Source organism: Megalopta genalis, unplaced genomic scaffold (genome assembly GCF_051020955.1).
Source record: "Megalopta genalis isolate 19385.01 unplaced genomic scaffold, iyMegGena1_principal scaffold0037, whole genome shotgun sequence".
NCBI classification, from domain to species: Eukaryota; Metazoa; Arthropoda; class Insecta; order Hymenoptera; family Halictidae; genus Megalopta; species Megalopta genalis.
Window position 1 is genome coordinate 1,187,631 of NW_027476106.1, and position 17,112 is coordinate 1,204,742.

Consider the following 17,112-nt stretch of genomic DNA (forward strand, 5'->3'; position numbering starts at 1 on the left):
GAAATATTCTACGAGGCTTCGTTCACGAGTTATCGACGAAAAAGCAGTGACCAATGAGAGGCGAGCTCGAGTAGGCGCGAGGCGGCCGAGCCAACGAGCCGCGCGAAGCCCGGATCCGTTGATCGGCTCGGCCGCCTTGCGCCAACCGAGCTCGTCTTTGATTGGTCAGTGTTTCTCGTTAATAACTCGCGAATGAAGCGTCGTAGAACATTTTCGCTAAGGAAAAAGTTGCTACAAACGACCCCGGGAACCCCTCGTTTCCCGGAAATATCATAATTTTGGGACACCCTGTACACCGACATCCATCCGATGATCGGTATGGACAAGCGCCGAATACATCTGGCATTCGTGCGAGCCATATTTCCGACGTATTAGAAATTATTCTAACAAAGTCTTTTCTCACGAGGATTCCGGAAAAAAACAGCTACAGGTATAATCGTCGTTCGATCTGAATCGATTATACAAAATTTGAGCTTATATTTTTGTTCGAAACTTGTTCATAGATTTTAACATATTGCAGGCCCTCTACAGAACGTTCACAGGAAACGAAAGATTTAGAAACGGATTAAGCACAGTTATTACTTAAAAAAAAATCTTCATACAAAAGTGGACCCGACCCACTGGTGCTGTGCGCGCATTTTCTGCGCGGCACCTCGTACAGTGGCGAGTGTCGCGGCTGACAGCGCGCTCGTACCGAAAGGGTTAACGGAACGGGAGCCTGTTCACGGGCAGTTGGATAGGAAAGCGCGCGTCTCGATCGCGTTCGCAACGGGACGGAAGTGCATCGCTTCTCATTTTCTATTTTTTTTTTCACGGCACGCTAATTATAAAGACTCGGCACGGTTTAAGCGCACGAATATGTATATCGCGAACGTTATCGTTCGTTCGTTATCTCGTTCCGTCGTAGCCGCCGACACACGCGCGGCGGCACGCTAATTACAACACGTGTGTCGCCTCTGACGGCGCGGCGCAAATGTAAATCCCGCGCGGCGAAAAACCGACAGCTGGGTTATTGTATCCTCGTTCCGCGTATCGCCTGAGAAGCACGATGACTCATCCGCCGGCGCATAGAACGCTGCCGCCCGGGGCACGCAGTAGGCACTCTACTACTACGCAATTCAAACGGCGGTCACGAGCCACGAATTCGGAAACGTTTCTCTCGCGCGTTGCCGTTGTTGTTGTCCCTTTGATTCTCCGTGAGTCACGTTGGAAATTCACTTACTTTTCAGCCGCGCACGGAATTGTGCAAACGGCGCCGCGGTTTCGAAATCAAAGCACCATAAAAGTCAAAGTTGTTAGACGTTTATTAGTACGGTATATGTATAATGTATAGGAGGCGAGCCGCGACGCGATAAACATAAGTGCAAAGTTTCGCAGGCACGCGCGGTATCGTTTGATCTAGAGCAAAGTTCGGCGTTCTTCGAATCGTTTTAGATCAATATTTGTATAGAATAATTATCTGATCGAATAGTTTCGTACGAACGTTTGTTTAAAATAATTGTCCGATCGAATTCGTTTCGGTCGAACAACATAATTATTCATTATTCGTTGCAAACGATTATTTATCCGGTTAAAATTATTCGGACAATTGTTTGTTCCCCGGAATAAATTATTCGAGATTGTAAAATCATTCGAATAACAATAGGCGTATAATTGATAACCTTTTTTTTTTCGTTTGCGTGTAATTTTGCATGAATATATTTATGCGAATGCATTGCTCGGGATCAGAGTTGAATTTCAAGTATCTACTTGCAAAATTATAAAATTGCCGATGTCTTCTTCGGCATCCGAAGATTATTTAAGATTAAGAGTATTTAGTGCACCGGTGATCGATCTACCGGAGAAATACATAAATCGATAAATTATGAAGAAATACTTTATATTCGGTCGATTTTTATCCATATGGATTATTTTCCGTACGAATTGCTGCACGAATAAATTTTTATTCGAATAAAATCTTATTCGAATTAATTGTTATTCTAGTAAATGTTTATTCTGATAAAATCTTGTTCTATTAAATTTTTATTCTAATAAAATCTTATTCGAATGAATTCTTATTCTAATAAATTTTTATTCGAATAAATTCATATTCTAATAAATGTTTATTCTAATAAATTTTTATCTAGCTTGAATGTTCCTAGATCGTATATTTGTTCGATAGCGTCGAATAAAATTTCGCCCAACTCTGATCTCGGCGTGTTAAGGATCGATTATCGATCTACAACGTGTCCGCGGTGTAAATGTAAACCGTAAATAAATAAATAAATAAATGTAAATGCACCATTGTCGCAAGTGAACGTCAGTCGATATGGTCGCATCGTAATATTCTAAAGGCGCTCGATACACGTACACATACATACGTACACACATACATGTACACGCGTCACCGGACTAGAGTCCCCCCCACCCCCACTCCGCACTCGAGCCCATTAAAACCCGGCCGGAAAATTCAGATTCCGGCGAAACTTTCGTAATATTTAGAGCGCGATGAAATATGCGAGCAGCCAATATTCGTTTCGGCAGAAAACTATACAACACTTCGAAGTCCGGGAAGTTTGCACTTTGTTCCCCAAGCCTTTGCCTCTTCTCGCTATTATATGCGCGTATATTTATTATCTACCGTTGTTACTTTATCGCGTTGCGATAACTGCACACCGCCGAAGTACATAATTCATAGGAGCAGCCATTGCATAAGGTCGCGGGCCGCAGTCAGAGGCTGTTCCTGACCTATTGCACTCTAACTGTGATCGATTAACGATACTTTCTTAACGGTATTACAAAAAGCACGGCAACCTATTTTCCCCCCCGGGGCTCCGCGGCTCTCTGATATTGTTACCCTCGTTTATGATTCCCGCTGAGTTTGTCCTCGCCTGAGTGCGGCAAAGCGTCGTCGGACTTGATCTTGTTGTGCTAATCCGGACCACGCTATACGTTACCGCGGCCATCGGAATTCTTGTGTGTGTATGTATGTATGTATGTACACATTGATCTTCCCGTCGTACATAATTGAACAATTTGTAGACTTCGGGTTTAGGTGAATACGCGCGACGCCGAGCAGCTCCTGGAATTCGAGGTTAAATTATAGAAAATTGCTGGAATCGTTAAAGACACTCGAATCGCGTAAACTGTTCGTAGTAAGAACTTCGTGCGACTTTTCCGCGTCGTTCTGCTAGTACGATCAACGACTTATTACGTTTGTATGTCTCGCAATCCGAAAGTGGCAGGTTCCTCGGGTCGTTCGAAGCAACTTTTTCCTTTACAAAAATGTTCTCCGAGGCACCGTTAACGAGTTATCAACGAAACAGTGTGCCAATGAGAGGCGAGCGCGGCTAGCACGAGGCGGCCCAGCCAACGAGCGGAACCGGGCTTCGCGCGCTGCTCGGCTGGGCCGCCTCGCGTCGGCCGTACTCGATTCTTATTGGCGCACTGTTCTTTCGTTGAGAACTCGTTAACGGTGCCTCGGAGAACATTTTTGTAACGGAAGAAGTTGCTTCGAACGATCCGAGGAACCTGCCGTTTCCGGATTGCGAGACATTTTTGGGACACCATGTAGAACATCGGTACAAGCCGATCGAGATGCGTGCGACCGCGACCGACGGATGAAACGAGCGAAACGGCACGTAGCACGCGGCCGGAGATCGCCGACGATTCTACTAGGAAAGCTAAATATTTATTGTTCCGCGCTCGAAGTATGGCTTCTTCGATCGGCGCGTCCCACGTGACCGTCGAACACGTTCCCGGGAACACAACGTGTCCTTATCGCGGCTGGTTTTCTTTCCGACGGCGGCGGCCGGCGGCTGTGTGTGTGTGTGTGCGCGCCGCCACGTTCTATATATCGCTTGTAATTAGCCGGTGTGCGTGCGTGCAATCTCTCTCCCACCGGTGTACGGGCGGTTCAACAATCTTGGCCGTTTTAGAACTGGCCGCGAATTATTTATAAAACGGCTGCTGCACCTTAACGAGTTATCTGCATGCTAAGTGAAACACCACCGCTTCGCTTCGGTCCGCCCGGCTCGGCTTCGCTCGGCTTACCTCGACTCGGCTCGGCTCGGCCGCACCGCGGTCCCGGCGCTGCACCGCTGTCTGGTCGAAAGCCGCGGACAAAAGTGCTAATGCTATTCCGAAGAAGAAAAACCGCGCTGATTAACGTTATTTTTAGCCGAACGTGGACACCCCTAACGGTCGGAACAATACGGCCGGATAATAAAGCGATCGTTTAACCCCTTCGCGAGCGCGTATAAACGGTAGATTACGTTCCTCCTGCGAGACCTGTACGTCGAAAATATCCAGCTCCGTGATGGTCGAGAAGCGAGACGAACGTTTCTAAATCGAATAACGTACATATTTCGTGGAGTTTAACCTTCGCGGCACCGCCACGGCGGTTGGATTCAGATGAACCCGTGACCCTTGTGTATACAAACATTTCGAACGAAAATTTTTTTTCGTTGTTATTATCTCTCCCTCTCTCTCTCTCTCTCTCTCTCTCTCTCTCTCACACACACTCTCTTGCATCAACCTTACGACGTCAAGCCGTCGGGCATCGAGTCTCGGGTCCGAAAAAAGTCTCGACGTGGGTTAACTCCGGCCGAGAAACACAAAAGCTCGCGTTGCGCGCCGTTCCGTGTAATGTAAAACTTGTTGCCGGGAAAATCGCTACGTCGACTTCTTTGGAGTCATTGTTCCCGGTCTCGGGATACGGCGATGCTGTTCACGCGCGAGCGTGTTTTTGTGCGCGTCTGTGTCGGAGAGAGAGAGAGAGAGAGAGAGAGAGAGAGAGAGAGAGAGAGAGAGAGAGAGAGAGAGAGAGAGAGAGAATGAGAGAGCGAAGAGAGAGAGAGAATGAGAGAGCGAAGAGAGAGAGAGAGCGAAGAGAGAGAGAGAGTGAGAGACAGAGGGAGAGAGCGCGAGAGAGAGAGAGAGCGCATAAGAGATTGAGGGCGCGAGAGAGAGAGAGAGCGCATAAGAGATTGAGGGCGCGAGAGAGAGAGAGCGCATAAGAGATTGAGAGAGAACGCGAGAGAGAGAGAGCGCATAAGAGATTGAGAGAGAACGCGAGAGAGAGAGAGCACTTACATGCACGGTTAATCGCGCCGGATGCGGTGAGAGATTTCTCGGTTACCGCGTGCGCGGAATAATCCTGGAATATTTTCGGTTTCCACGGCGCGGCCCGTCCCGGCCCGTCTTCGGCACGGCTTTTAAATTCACGCCGTAGCGCACGAGCCGCACTCTCGCGTTCTGCGACCGTGCTCGCGTACGAGTTCGGTTCACGGAATAGAGAAACAAATATCGACGAGCACGTCCCACGGAAATAACCTAACCGTCCGAATGATATCTGGATCGCGTTCCGTTTACCGCTTTATCGGCCCCGCAAAACACGTCTAGGGAACCGTCGATTATTTTAGCGTCCGTACGAGTCACGATAATATTTACCCCTTGCCCGAGATTCGCCGATTCCGGCGCGACGCGCGCACGCGCACGGTTCGTGGGCCCCCCGCGGCTATTTCTCGGCACCGATGATCTTCTCCACGCACTTATGTACTACGATGCCACACAGGAAACTCGAGTCTTTGGATCGTAATTTATTCTCTGTAGCAGCACGAGCGGTGATGGCGATCTCGTGAGAACCGTTTTAGGTTAGATCGTTTCAGGTGCACACGTGTGTACCGTAAATCTCGGCCCAAAATTCTACCAACGCAACGACGCCGCGCATTGTTCGCGCTCGCACGCGAACGCGAAGGGGGCGTTGTTACGCCGCTAGTACGTGCGAAAGCGCGAGCGCTTTGAATATGTCTCTGCCTGCAAGATAAAGAAAGAAATGGCGCAACCGGCCGGCCGGCGCGTGCAGCGACGCGACGCGGCGCGGCGCGGCCTACCGTCTCCTTGGTTATCGCAAATATTTGTGTTTACAGTGCACTTCGCATCAGAAGTGCGTATATTTGTTGTTTACACTCGCGCCGAGAGGGATCCGCGACGCAATTTCGACGGGAACCGCGCGACAAGCAAGCGCCTACGGCTGCCTACCAAGAGGATCCACGAATCTTTTGTCTGCCGTTTGTCGCGGTCACTCGCGGCGCGTCCTTTGTCCACCTTTTGGATCGTCCCGGCCGAGGCGTTTTCGGTGAAACACGGCTAGGATAATGGGTGAGAATGATTTCCGTATACATATTACGAATGTACCATTGTTTCTCCTTAACTTGCCAGAAAACGTTATTCTAACCTCCTCGGTGCTGCGTTAACGGAAAATTAATAATCGATGTCATTCGATTCGTTCGTCCCAGTGTCGGCATCTATTTCTTTTTTTTTTTATTCCCAACGACTAAACAGTTCGCGAATGATTAATTATACAAGTTACTGATAATCGAGTACGATCGTTAAACGAGATAACAGATGGATCGTTAACGTCGAGTAATTGAAATTGATTTAAGGTTTCGATGATTTTAATTATAATATCGAAAATCGAATGTAATATTATTGAATTCGGGATATTCGTGTGTTCGATATCGTTGATGACAAGTTGATTTTAATGTACAGGGTGTCGCAAAAATGTCTCGCAATCCGAGAATGGGAGGTTCCTGAGACAATCTGAATAATTTTATCTATTATCAGCTTACCGATAGAATCATAGTTATTAACACTAAACTCACTGATGTCTAAAAGCGACTAACAAAAACTGTCTCTTAATGTCTTTTTATAACAGTGCGTGCCTGAGTAAAGTAACGCAGAGTGTCGAGAAATGTACGTAAAATTGGGAAATGATGGGTTCCTGAGGTTATTTCAAGTAACCTTTTCCTCAGCGCAAACGCGATCCGATGCTTCGTTTACGAGTTATTAACGAAAAACGCTGATCAATGAGAGGCGAGCTCGGCGCGAGGCGGCCGCGCCAATCAGCGGTACTGTGCTCCGGCCGCTCATTGGCTCAGCACATTCGCCTAGCACGAGGCGGCCGAGCCAATGAGCGGAGCCGGACTTCGGCCACTCGCCTCTGATTTGTCAGTGTTTTTCGTCAATAATTCATAAACGAAGCCGCAAGTTGCATTTTCGCTAAGGAAAAGGTTATGTCAAGTGATTCCAGGAGCTTCTCATTTTCGGTTTGCGAGACATTTTTGGGACACCCTGTATAACAGGTTGGATTTCATGATTCGTGAATAAAATATACTTACTGTTCTCGGTGAAGGGATTGCGATAATTAATAATGTGATTGTAGGAATAATTGCTCATAAGATATAATTGGTATTATTATTTTGATAAGTTTACATTTCAGAATTTATTTTATTTAGAATCACAATTAAAATAACCATATTGTTAACACAATACGGTCCGGGCTGTGCGACAGTTGACATTAAATCATGAAACACATACGTTGCTTCATACAAAATTTATTATTTATATAACTTTTATTCGGATTCGATCGCGCGAATAAGTTTCACGATTGTATTTTCTATTCTAAATTGCATTTCGCGAGCGATCGAGAAAACGACTACTGTTTTTAATCAACCGGCATTTCGCGAGCGGTCATGAAAATGACTATTTTTAGTCATCCGGACGGTAACGTGTTAATACAGTAATGTGTAACGCGTTTCGCAAATTAGCCGCTACGAACGCTGTGGACCATAAACGTGGTGCGGAGCCATGCATCCGCGCGCATCGCGTTCGTCGAAAGTACAGGCAGCGCCGAAAGGTTTTGAGAGATATTCTTTGCACGATACAACGAAGCGAGAAACGGAAATTCCACGAAAACGCTGCGAATAGAAACGAATCGCGGAAACATGTTGGAACAGATCGTGGCCGGATTCTACGTAAACGCCGCTTATAGGTTAGTGAATCGTGCCGCGCGACTCGACGGACGATTTGCTCGCGTAGCGCCAGAGATTCGCCGCGACGATGTGTTTCACCTATCGGCGGTGTTCGATATTTCCGTGGGGAAAATGAAAGATCGACGAGAAGTACGCGTGTACGAGGAGCGACGTGGAAGGGCAAATTTCTCTCGAACGGACACGGATATTTCCGAGTCTCGATCACCGGCGGCATGCAACATCGTGCAGAATCGATTATCCGATTTTACAAAGTCATACATAGGAGAGGGGTCGAACGTGACCCCGGCGTCGGCGGGTCGACGGGTTAAAGCCGTTGCACAGCCGACAGCTCGGGATCGCGTGTAGGAAGCGTTTCCTGTGTTTTTCAAGGGGAAGGTTAACATGGAAAGGTCAGCGGACACACGCGCGGACGCAACGGTTCGCCGCGAAAACGCCGTTGCGGCGCGGCGCGACGCGAATCGAAGCGGCGCACGGCGCGGCCGTCAATGAACGAAATTGATAAAAATCACTGCTCGATGTTTGCTCGAAATTATGTGTACGATGTGTTAAAATGTGATACGTGATCATATTTAGGTACAGTATGTTCAAAAAATCGAGCAGCAGATTAGTGTTGAGCGAGTTCTTCGCGCGAATATTAGGAAGATCGAATGGTGCAGTTCGCAGCGCGGCTTGTTTACATTGTCTTCGGAACAAAAGGCTGCTTTACGAGGCAATCTTCATAGAGAAACCGACGGCCAGGCGTTGCACGATCGTAATTCACCTGTATAGTAATTTTATGATACTTATTAGCATTCTAATAACTGATCCGAAACGCTACAACGAAGTTCGATTTATTTTCATACGCTTTAGATAAGGTTATGTCGGCTTAAAGGTTAAACGGCGCAGGATATCACGGGAGTTATTCAACAAAATACGTAACCATAACCGATCTCGGACCCACCTATGCGAAACGAACTCTATTTTTCAGGCAATTTTCAAAATAACTTTTTAACGCAAAATTAATGGAAAAATCTTTCGAAGGAAAGTTACTCGGTTTTCGACCAAGAATAATAAATTGCGTCGATGACGATCCGTATTAAAAGTTTCCGTTCGATAAAAAATATAGGCGACAAGAATGATGATTTATGGAAGCATACAATTGTTTCATGCAGATCGATGCATCTTTGTGTTTTCTTTAATAAATTATCGTGAAGATCGATCGGCTCGGAAATTGTGATTTTTGTCGGGGGACGCTTGCACGAAAACCGTGCGCAACCGTGCGGCGCAGGGACACACGGAACGTTCTTTGATCACGGATCCGTGAAATCGCGACGGCGATTTTTCCCGACCGCGGCCGGGTTATCACGTAAGACATCGATACGTATACGTCGGCGGATCGCGGGCGGTCCGTGGATCGCGTCCGTCCAGGCAGTAACACGGCGTACCGCTCCGCATGCGATATGCAATAGAAAACATTTTGTCAATACACGCGATGACGCGCTCGCGACGTCGTGACTGTATCGCATGACCCGTGACTGTACATCCACCGTATCGCGATGCGTGTTCCGGACGCGGCCGTGGGGGTCAGACACGTGATCCTCTTTCTCGCGAACACCGCGACGTGTACGCGACTCGCGTCTATTTAACCCCTTTCCCGCAAGGGGTTAGTCGTCGAACGGGCCTATCGATTGACCGGCTTCTATAGGTGCCTGTCCATCCATCAGAAAGGGAAAGAGTGCTGTCCGGACAGCACTCTTGTTCCTTGTCTTACCACGTTGCACGTGTCTCGACGTATTTCAATTGACAAAAAAGACGAGATCTCAAATACAGGGTGTCCCAAAAATGTGAATTTGAAGTAATTTTTTCCGTGACGAAAATTTAATCCGCGGCTTCGTTTAGGAATTATTAACGAGAAATAATGACCAATGAGAGGCGAGCGCGGCGCGAGGCGGCCGAGCCAATAAGCGGAACTGGGCTCCGTGCGTCCGTTGGCTGGGCCGCCTCGCGCCGGCCGAGCTCGCTTCTTATTGGTCAGAGTTTTCTGTTAATAACTCGTAAACGAAGCAGCGGTTCGCATTTTCGCTAAGGAAAAAGTTACTTCAAATGACCTCAGGAATCCCCCATTTCCGGATTACGAAAAAAAATAAATCCTCGACTCTTGCTGTGATTCCTAGCTAATTGCGCCAGCAGAGGGTGCTGACAAGGGGTGGGAAATCGACCTCGGAATTAATAATCGGTGCATGCATTCAAGAAGGTCGCCAGCGAGGAAGATCAAATTTATACGGTTATATGTCAAGGTTTTTACAACATTTAACCTTGACATAACCTTAACATCGGAATGACGGTCGTTTTTAGGAAAAATATTACGGTCGAATTTGTTCAGCTTGATTTATAATTTTATTTGTTAATTCGTTCGTCGTGTGAACATTTAAATTAATTGTCAGAAACTAAACAATCAAGCAAAAAAATTTCTACCGTGGGTCAAAATGGACCCGAGGTTCTCTGTGCGAGCGTTAAAACTGGGCTGAACGACTGGAATTTGTTGTAGATGATACATTAGACGATTTAATAGCAAAATTAAAAAAAAGAAAAGCATTTTAACCAAAAAGGAAAATCAAGCAGTTTGAATAAAAAAAGTTGTTGCGTTTTAATAGGTGTGTGCGAACACTTTAGCGATCGAATCGCATAATTTCGCGATTGAGTCGCAGATTCGCGGTAACGTAACGATTCCCTAATGAATGCGGCATTATCGACACTTACAAAGTCGATTACCTCGAAAAACAAAGTGCCCACGGGCAAGCCTAATCGCGTGCTTCCGACTTATTTTTTCATGCAGAAATCGTCCGCTTTGTGCTAGCGTACGCGCGCGCGCGTGTTATGTACTTGCCACCGCGTGTGCGCGCGACCGTCTATAGCAGGCGCACGACACTTAACTTATAGTCCTCCCGGCGGTGCATTGGAAATACATACCGATAGGGAATAGACCGCTATTTCCGGCAGGCGGCCGTAATCACCGTAGAAAAATTTCACGTTTGCAGAATCGACGGCCGGTTCGTGGAAGGTCTCTCTCCCGGGCTTGCATGCGGAGTGCGCACGTATCGGCGGGCGCATCTAGCAGCCGATGCTTGATTATTCCGTGTCACGGAAATAGAGTCTTATCGATGCATAACGTACAGCTCGCCGCCGGGCGGAGCTATCTTTTCGTGGCTTTCGCGTGCTGCGTCGAGAGGGCCTTGGCGGTATCTTTTTTTTTTATCTACGCAATTAGAGGCTCATTGAGAGAGCCGAGCGCCGCGCAGTACCTAGTCCGGAAAGCGGTAATATCTCGCCGAAAGTCGGTTTACTCGGCTCTCCTATTGACACTCGGTTTACGGAGAATCACTAATTCCGTCGAAATCACTGATTTCTTCGTTTAACGATTATTCGGATTCTAAAGACGCATTCAAGAGTTGTTCGTTCGATTTTAAGGTTAAATATTATGGCGGTGAATATTATAGTGATGTTCGGTTAAAAATCAAAATAAATGTTTCACTGTTATAGATTTACTTTTATTAATTTGTTTACTTACTTTATTTATTCACTTATTTACTTTGTTAATTTATTATCGGATAATGTATCGGATGGTAAAGACGCATTCGCGAGTTATTCGTTCAATTTTAAGGTTAAACATTATGGCGGTGAATATTATAGTGATATTCGGTTAAAAATCAAAATAAATGTTTCACTGTTATAAATTTACTTTTATCAATTTGTTTACTTACTTTATTTATTCACTTATTTACTTGGTTAATTTATTAATTTATATTAATAGAGAACAGCTGGTTTTAGTGCTTCGTAAACATTGCTGTTAAACGAATTTAAAATCGAAACGACAAACAATAAAATAAACGAAATCCAAAATATCAGTTCTGTCTGAATAAAAATTAAAATCAATTACTCAAAAATATGGTCGCGCGTGGTTCGCTTTGAACGATCATTTCGATGTGCTCGGAATTTTTATCGACGACGATAAAATCGATGTGTCTGCGAACGCGAGGTTTTTTTTCCCGTGTACCGTCGCGTTTTGTGACCCCTACACGACGGAAATACATACGGCAGTTGTCGGTTCGGTTCTAAGCTTACAACCTTATCGGTTGCGTACGCGAAGGGTGCTGTGGAAGTCCAAGAAGTTCCTATCTCCTCCCGGGACCTATCTCATGGTGTATTATCACCATGAAAACTCGGGGCGCGTTTCGAGTTTAAATAGCGATTAAAAGTATCGCGTCGCGCACAGAACGTAGAATAAATCGTTTGTCCGTCGTCTATCGCCGCTATCTCGCGTTTCGTTGCCGTTGACATACCCCGCGTTCTTCCATGAACATTTTATCTATTATCAGCTTACCGATAGAATCGTAGTTATTAACACTAAACTCACTGATGTCTAAAAGCGACTAACAAAAACTGTCTCTTAATGTCTTTTTATAACAGTGCGTGCCTGAGTAAAGTAACGCAGAGTGTCGAGAAATGTACGTAAAATTGGGAAATGATGGGTTCCTGAGGTTATTTCAAGTAACCTTTTCCTCAGCGCAAACGCGATCCGATGCTTCGTTTACGAGTTATTAACGAAAAACGCTGATCAATGAGAGGCGAGCTCGGCGCGAGGCGGCCGCGCCAATCAGCGGTACTGTGCTCCGGCCGCTCATTGGCTCAGCACATTCGCCTAGCACGAGGCGGCCGAGCCAATGAGCGGAGCCGGACTCTCATTGGCTTGGCCGCCTCGCGCCTCGCGTGCCTCTTATTGGTCAGCGGTTTTCGTTAATAACTCGTAAACAAAGTCGCTATCGCATTTGCGCTAAGGACAAAGTTACTTCAAAAGGCTCCAGGAACGCCTCATTTCCCGATTCTGAATAACTTTTTAGACATCCATTATATTCGACAAGTTCTTAATGTAAGCAGCTTTATCATTTTAGTAATTACGACTAAACTAGTCATTTGACCGATAGTGATACTGTTGGATGACCAGACCCATTATAAAGGGCTTACTCACTGTTCACAGTGAGTCAGTTGTTTTCGAGTCAACCGCATAGGTTCCAAGGGTTCGCGCCCGCGTCACTCATCCTCCGCGATATCAACATGGCAGTCATCCGTGCGTTCTCTCTCTTTTCCCTCTCCTTGGTCAATGTCGGTGTATCGTATATCAGGTTACGAACCGAAGACGAGGCAGTCCTAAATCCAAAATCCAAGGAGCACGAACCTCTGGGAGCTGAGATCCAAAACACAGTGTTCTATGTTCGGTCTTCTCCGTGTTGTGAAACTGTTGTGTCGTGCACCAGGAAGCGTTGTAGTCGCGAAATAAACCGCCAGTATAATATAAAACGGTGTCCGATTCAATTCACCCGTCGTCCAACGTGTTATTGCCTCTTGAAAAAGTGTCGGACAAAATACAGTAAGCTTCAAAGGTTATAAATAGTACTGTATCATTAATTAATTAATAACTATATTATTTATTAATAGTACTATATTACTATACTATAATAGTACTATAGCGAACTTGCTACTGACAAAATACAGTAAGTTTCATAGGTTATAAATAGTACTATATTATTAATTAATTAATAACTATATTATTTATTAATAGTACTATATTACTATACTATAATAGTACTATAGCGAACTTGCTACTTCTCCGCAGGAGGCCGTCCTCTTCAAGATCTCGACGTGTTTTTTTTTTATAAATAAATTCCATAACCTTATTAGCATCATGCAATGATCGAGGTGCAAACGACTCGCGCCATTTTTAACATCGCGATCCTCGAAATTTCGTGGAATATAACCTTGAAAAAATTCCTTCCGGTCGCCCTCTCCGGCGAATTTGACAGCGTCGAAGGTGTACGGTTCGAATCGGAACGGGACACCCTGTACACGACGCTCTAGAGTCGTTGGAAAATTTTGCGAACGTGAAGATTCGTGCTCGGACCGGTTCGAACTGAATTTCGCATTCGAAACGGTCGAACGAATCAGCCACGCCGTTTGTTTATATTGAATTACCACTCGGCGCGGTGTTCTACAATAGCGAGTGCGCGGGCACAGTCGATTGAGTGAAGTTCAAGTGGAGGACGGGGCCACACGACGAGAGACACACATACACACACGCGGGCGCGCGCGCGCGTTCAATGGAAGAAGGACGGCGAATAACTTCGGGCACGGACGATGATTTTCTTTCGCGGGACCGAATTAGATTCGCGTGGAATTCTCGAATCGTTTGGCCGATGGCCATATACGCGCCAACGTGTACGTACGGGTGTACGTATTCACGTATCGCCGGTGTAACGGTCGCGCGTTTCTGCGATTCGAACTGTTATCCTCCGCGTGTGCACGTGGTTGCGCGGCATCATTAACATAAGTGTTATTTAACGACGCTTCATGAATCTTTACGATCGGTTCAATTCACGATTCTGACCGAGTAGCCTCTCTGTTCGGTGCCACTCGGTGTTGTACGGCATAGCCGGCCGCCGCCGTTGTTATATCGACGGCAGACAAAGACCTGTCAAATGAATCAACACGCCGCGTTAGCAGATAAAACCGTTACCGACGAAAACACGTGTGAACGAACGCGAAATAAACAGTCGGCCTAAACCGTCGCGCGGCCGGCCCGCGCAAACCCGTTTATCGTATCCGAAAATTGTTTTAGCGTTGTTACAAGGTCGAGAGATCGTGACAACAGTAGGTCGTTGAATTCGTCTTCGCGCTGGCTAAATATAATAATAATATAGTAATATAATAGTATATTATATTATATAATATATAATATAATATACTATATATAATAATATACATATATTATATAATAGTATAGTAATAATATAGTAGTAAAATAGTAATATTACCGAGTCGGGTGTCGCAAAAATGTCTCGCAATCCGAAAGCAGGGGATTCCCGAGGTGATTTGAAGCAATTTTTTTCTTAGCGAAAATGCGATTCGCGGCTTCGTTTACGAGTTATCAACGAAAAACAGTGCGCCAATCAGAGGCGAGATTATTCGGCGCGAGACGGCCGAGCCAATGAGCGGAACCGGGCTCCGCGCGCTCGTTGGCTGGACCGCCGCGCGCCAGCCGAGCTCGCCTCTTATTGGCGAGTGACCTCGGGAACCTCCCATTTCCGGATTGCGAGACATTTTCGGGACACCCTGTATTAATGCTTCGAAAAAAAGAAAAAGAAATCGAAATGACTTGAATTATTCGTAACGAAGACTTTGCTCCCGAGATTTTATACGGTAAAATTCGCAGAAAAATAACATAACCTCGAAAATTTCATTTCGGACACGATCGAACGGTTTCGCGGCTACCGTCGTGCATCGCTGTCTTTCGGAGAGTATGCGAACGAGCATTGCTCAAGCCTTGTGCCGTACGCGTTAAGTCGAATTAGCGAACATGATTAGGCAACGGATTCGTTAAGAGACCACCGCTGTGTTTAGCACCCTAAAATGCAGACGAAGCCTCGGCTCGAAGTCGCCGTCCAGAGGCTGTAAGTGTTTTCTGGCGAACGAACGAAAAATGGGGAAATAATTGAACGCCGTGGAATAGTAACGACGATTTAACTCGTCCTTCCAAGTGAGCCCGGTTAATTGGAAAAGTTCGCCCGGTACGGCGATCGGGGGTCGCTTAAATGGCGGCGTTGTTGACACGTGTCCGACCCGGACAGGTTATAAAACACTTCCACGACCGCGCTAGAAACCTAAAAAAAAATGTTTATAAAATTAAAATATTTCACTCGAAATATCATTATATTATTATAATACAATATTATAATAATTACATTATATTATATTATATTATGTTATATATATATATATATTATTATTATAATGAAATATTATATTATTATTATTACACTCGAAACAAAAATTACGAAGTACACTTATATGGCATCGATTACTTCTTCAATATTCGTACCTCTTTGCAGATCTTGATAAAATGAAGCAATCATTTTTAATGTTTCACTAACCCCTTACTTGTACGAAAAAATACCATAAGTCCGAAAAATTAATTTAGATTTACAGTTAAAACGGCTTCGAGTGCAAAGGGTTAGGAACGATCGGGTTCGCCGCGCGAACGTGAAATCATCGATGGGGGGAAAAACGGAGAGGGGTAACGAAGTTTTCATGTAAAGTCGTTACCGTCGGCGCCGATTCGATTCTACGCGGGAAGATTGTGCAATAACGGCCGATAGAGGTATTCGCCGAGCGTCGCAGAGCGTCGCCGCGACGCGCCGCGACGGTCGACGCTTTATCTTCGTTATTTATATCGAATCGGAAGCGTTGTCCCTTCCCAGGCGGGCCCGATTGAGCAATTAATAACCTTACTCTATTCGATCGTCGTCGTCGTCGTCGTCGTCGTCGTCGATGTCGATATAAAACGAAGACTCGCGAGAATGTTCGACGCGCGTGACATTGGCACCGTTAAGGTCGCCCGGAGACAAAAGAGTTTTTCCCACTGACCGGTAAAAATCGATAAGATACAGAAACCGATCGTGTGTTAATCTGCCGTTAACCGCTAACCTCCTCCTGCGCGGGAAAAAAAATATTCCGGACGACGCTGTTTGTGCGCGCGCGCGCGTGCGTATGTGTGTGTATCTGATTGCATTCATCTAACGCAACGCTGTTTACCGTTTCACGGCTCACATTTTCATTGATTACGCGTTATCTTACCGCGTGTACACACAGCTCTCGTGGCCTCGTCCGTTCGATTGTAATCCGGAACCTTGTTTTTAACACACACACACACGCGCGCGCGCGGGAAGTTACCACGGAATTTGTTCGCGCTGTTAAACGATTTATCGGATTTTATGGCGCGCGGTATCGTTCTACGATACTTCGCTGTGTACAGTAGCCGACGAAAGTTTCGTCGCGTACGCATGGCGTGTCGAAATAAAAACAAGATTTTTCGTAATTTTACGCGCATGCTCGTCTATAGGTTATGTTATCGGTCTGCGGATTTTATGCATTTATTGTTGGAATTAGTAGACGAATTTTAGAACATCGGAAGAATTCTTTTAATTTAACATTGTTTACATGTTATCTTCGATTTATTAACATGATTGAAGAAAGCAAGAAATTCTTATGTAGTTGTTGTTTGAAACTTGCTGGAATTGATTAAAAAAACTTTTTATCTTGCATAAAGATCCGCGGTCTAGTCGTTGTATGTTTTACATAAACAATAATAATAGGCGAACAACACTTGATAAACAGTTGCTTTGTAACTTGTAATAAAAGGAAATCTGTCGGATCCTAACAATTCCCCACTGCGCAGGTGTGCTCGTACGTGTTTACTTTTGTTGATAAA

General features: G+C 45.6%; 1 protein-coding gene and 2 long non-coding RNA genes across 4 annotated transcripts in view; 1 reads left to right on the forward strand and 2 right to left on the reverse strand.

The window, feature by feature from the left end:
* Positions 1-17,112, forward strand: part of Ypel (Yippee-like) — a 38,533-nt gene that overhangs the window by 7,323 nt on the left and 14,098 nt on the right. Inside the window, exon 2 of one of the 2 annotated variants that reach the window (XM_033472228.2) lies at positions 5,910-6,141. The exons of the other annotated variant lie outside the window; for it this stretch is intronic. The gene's annotated coding sequence lies outside the window, so the exon portion shown is untranslated. The remainder of the gene's footprint in view (positions 1-5,909; positions 6,142-17,112) is intronic. 2 annotated transcript variants of the gene reach the window in all.
* On the reverse strand, positions 1,287-4,338 carry LOC143261118 (uncharacterized). Its single transcript, XR_013035330.1, has 2 exons — positions 4,033-4,338; positions 1,287-3,061 (listed from the first exon to the last, which is right to left on the reverse strand). It is a non-coding gene; the product is annotated as an uncharacterized LOC143261118 (long non-coding RNA).
* On the reverse strand, positions 7,211-12,822 carry LOC143261117 (uncharacterized). Its single transcript, XR_013035329.1, has 2 exons — positions 10,764-12,822; positions 7,211-8,574 (listed from the first exon to the last, which is right to left on the reverse strand). It is a non-coding gene; the product is annotated as an uncharacterized LOC143261117 (long non-coding RNA).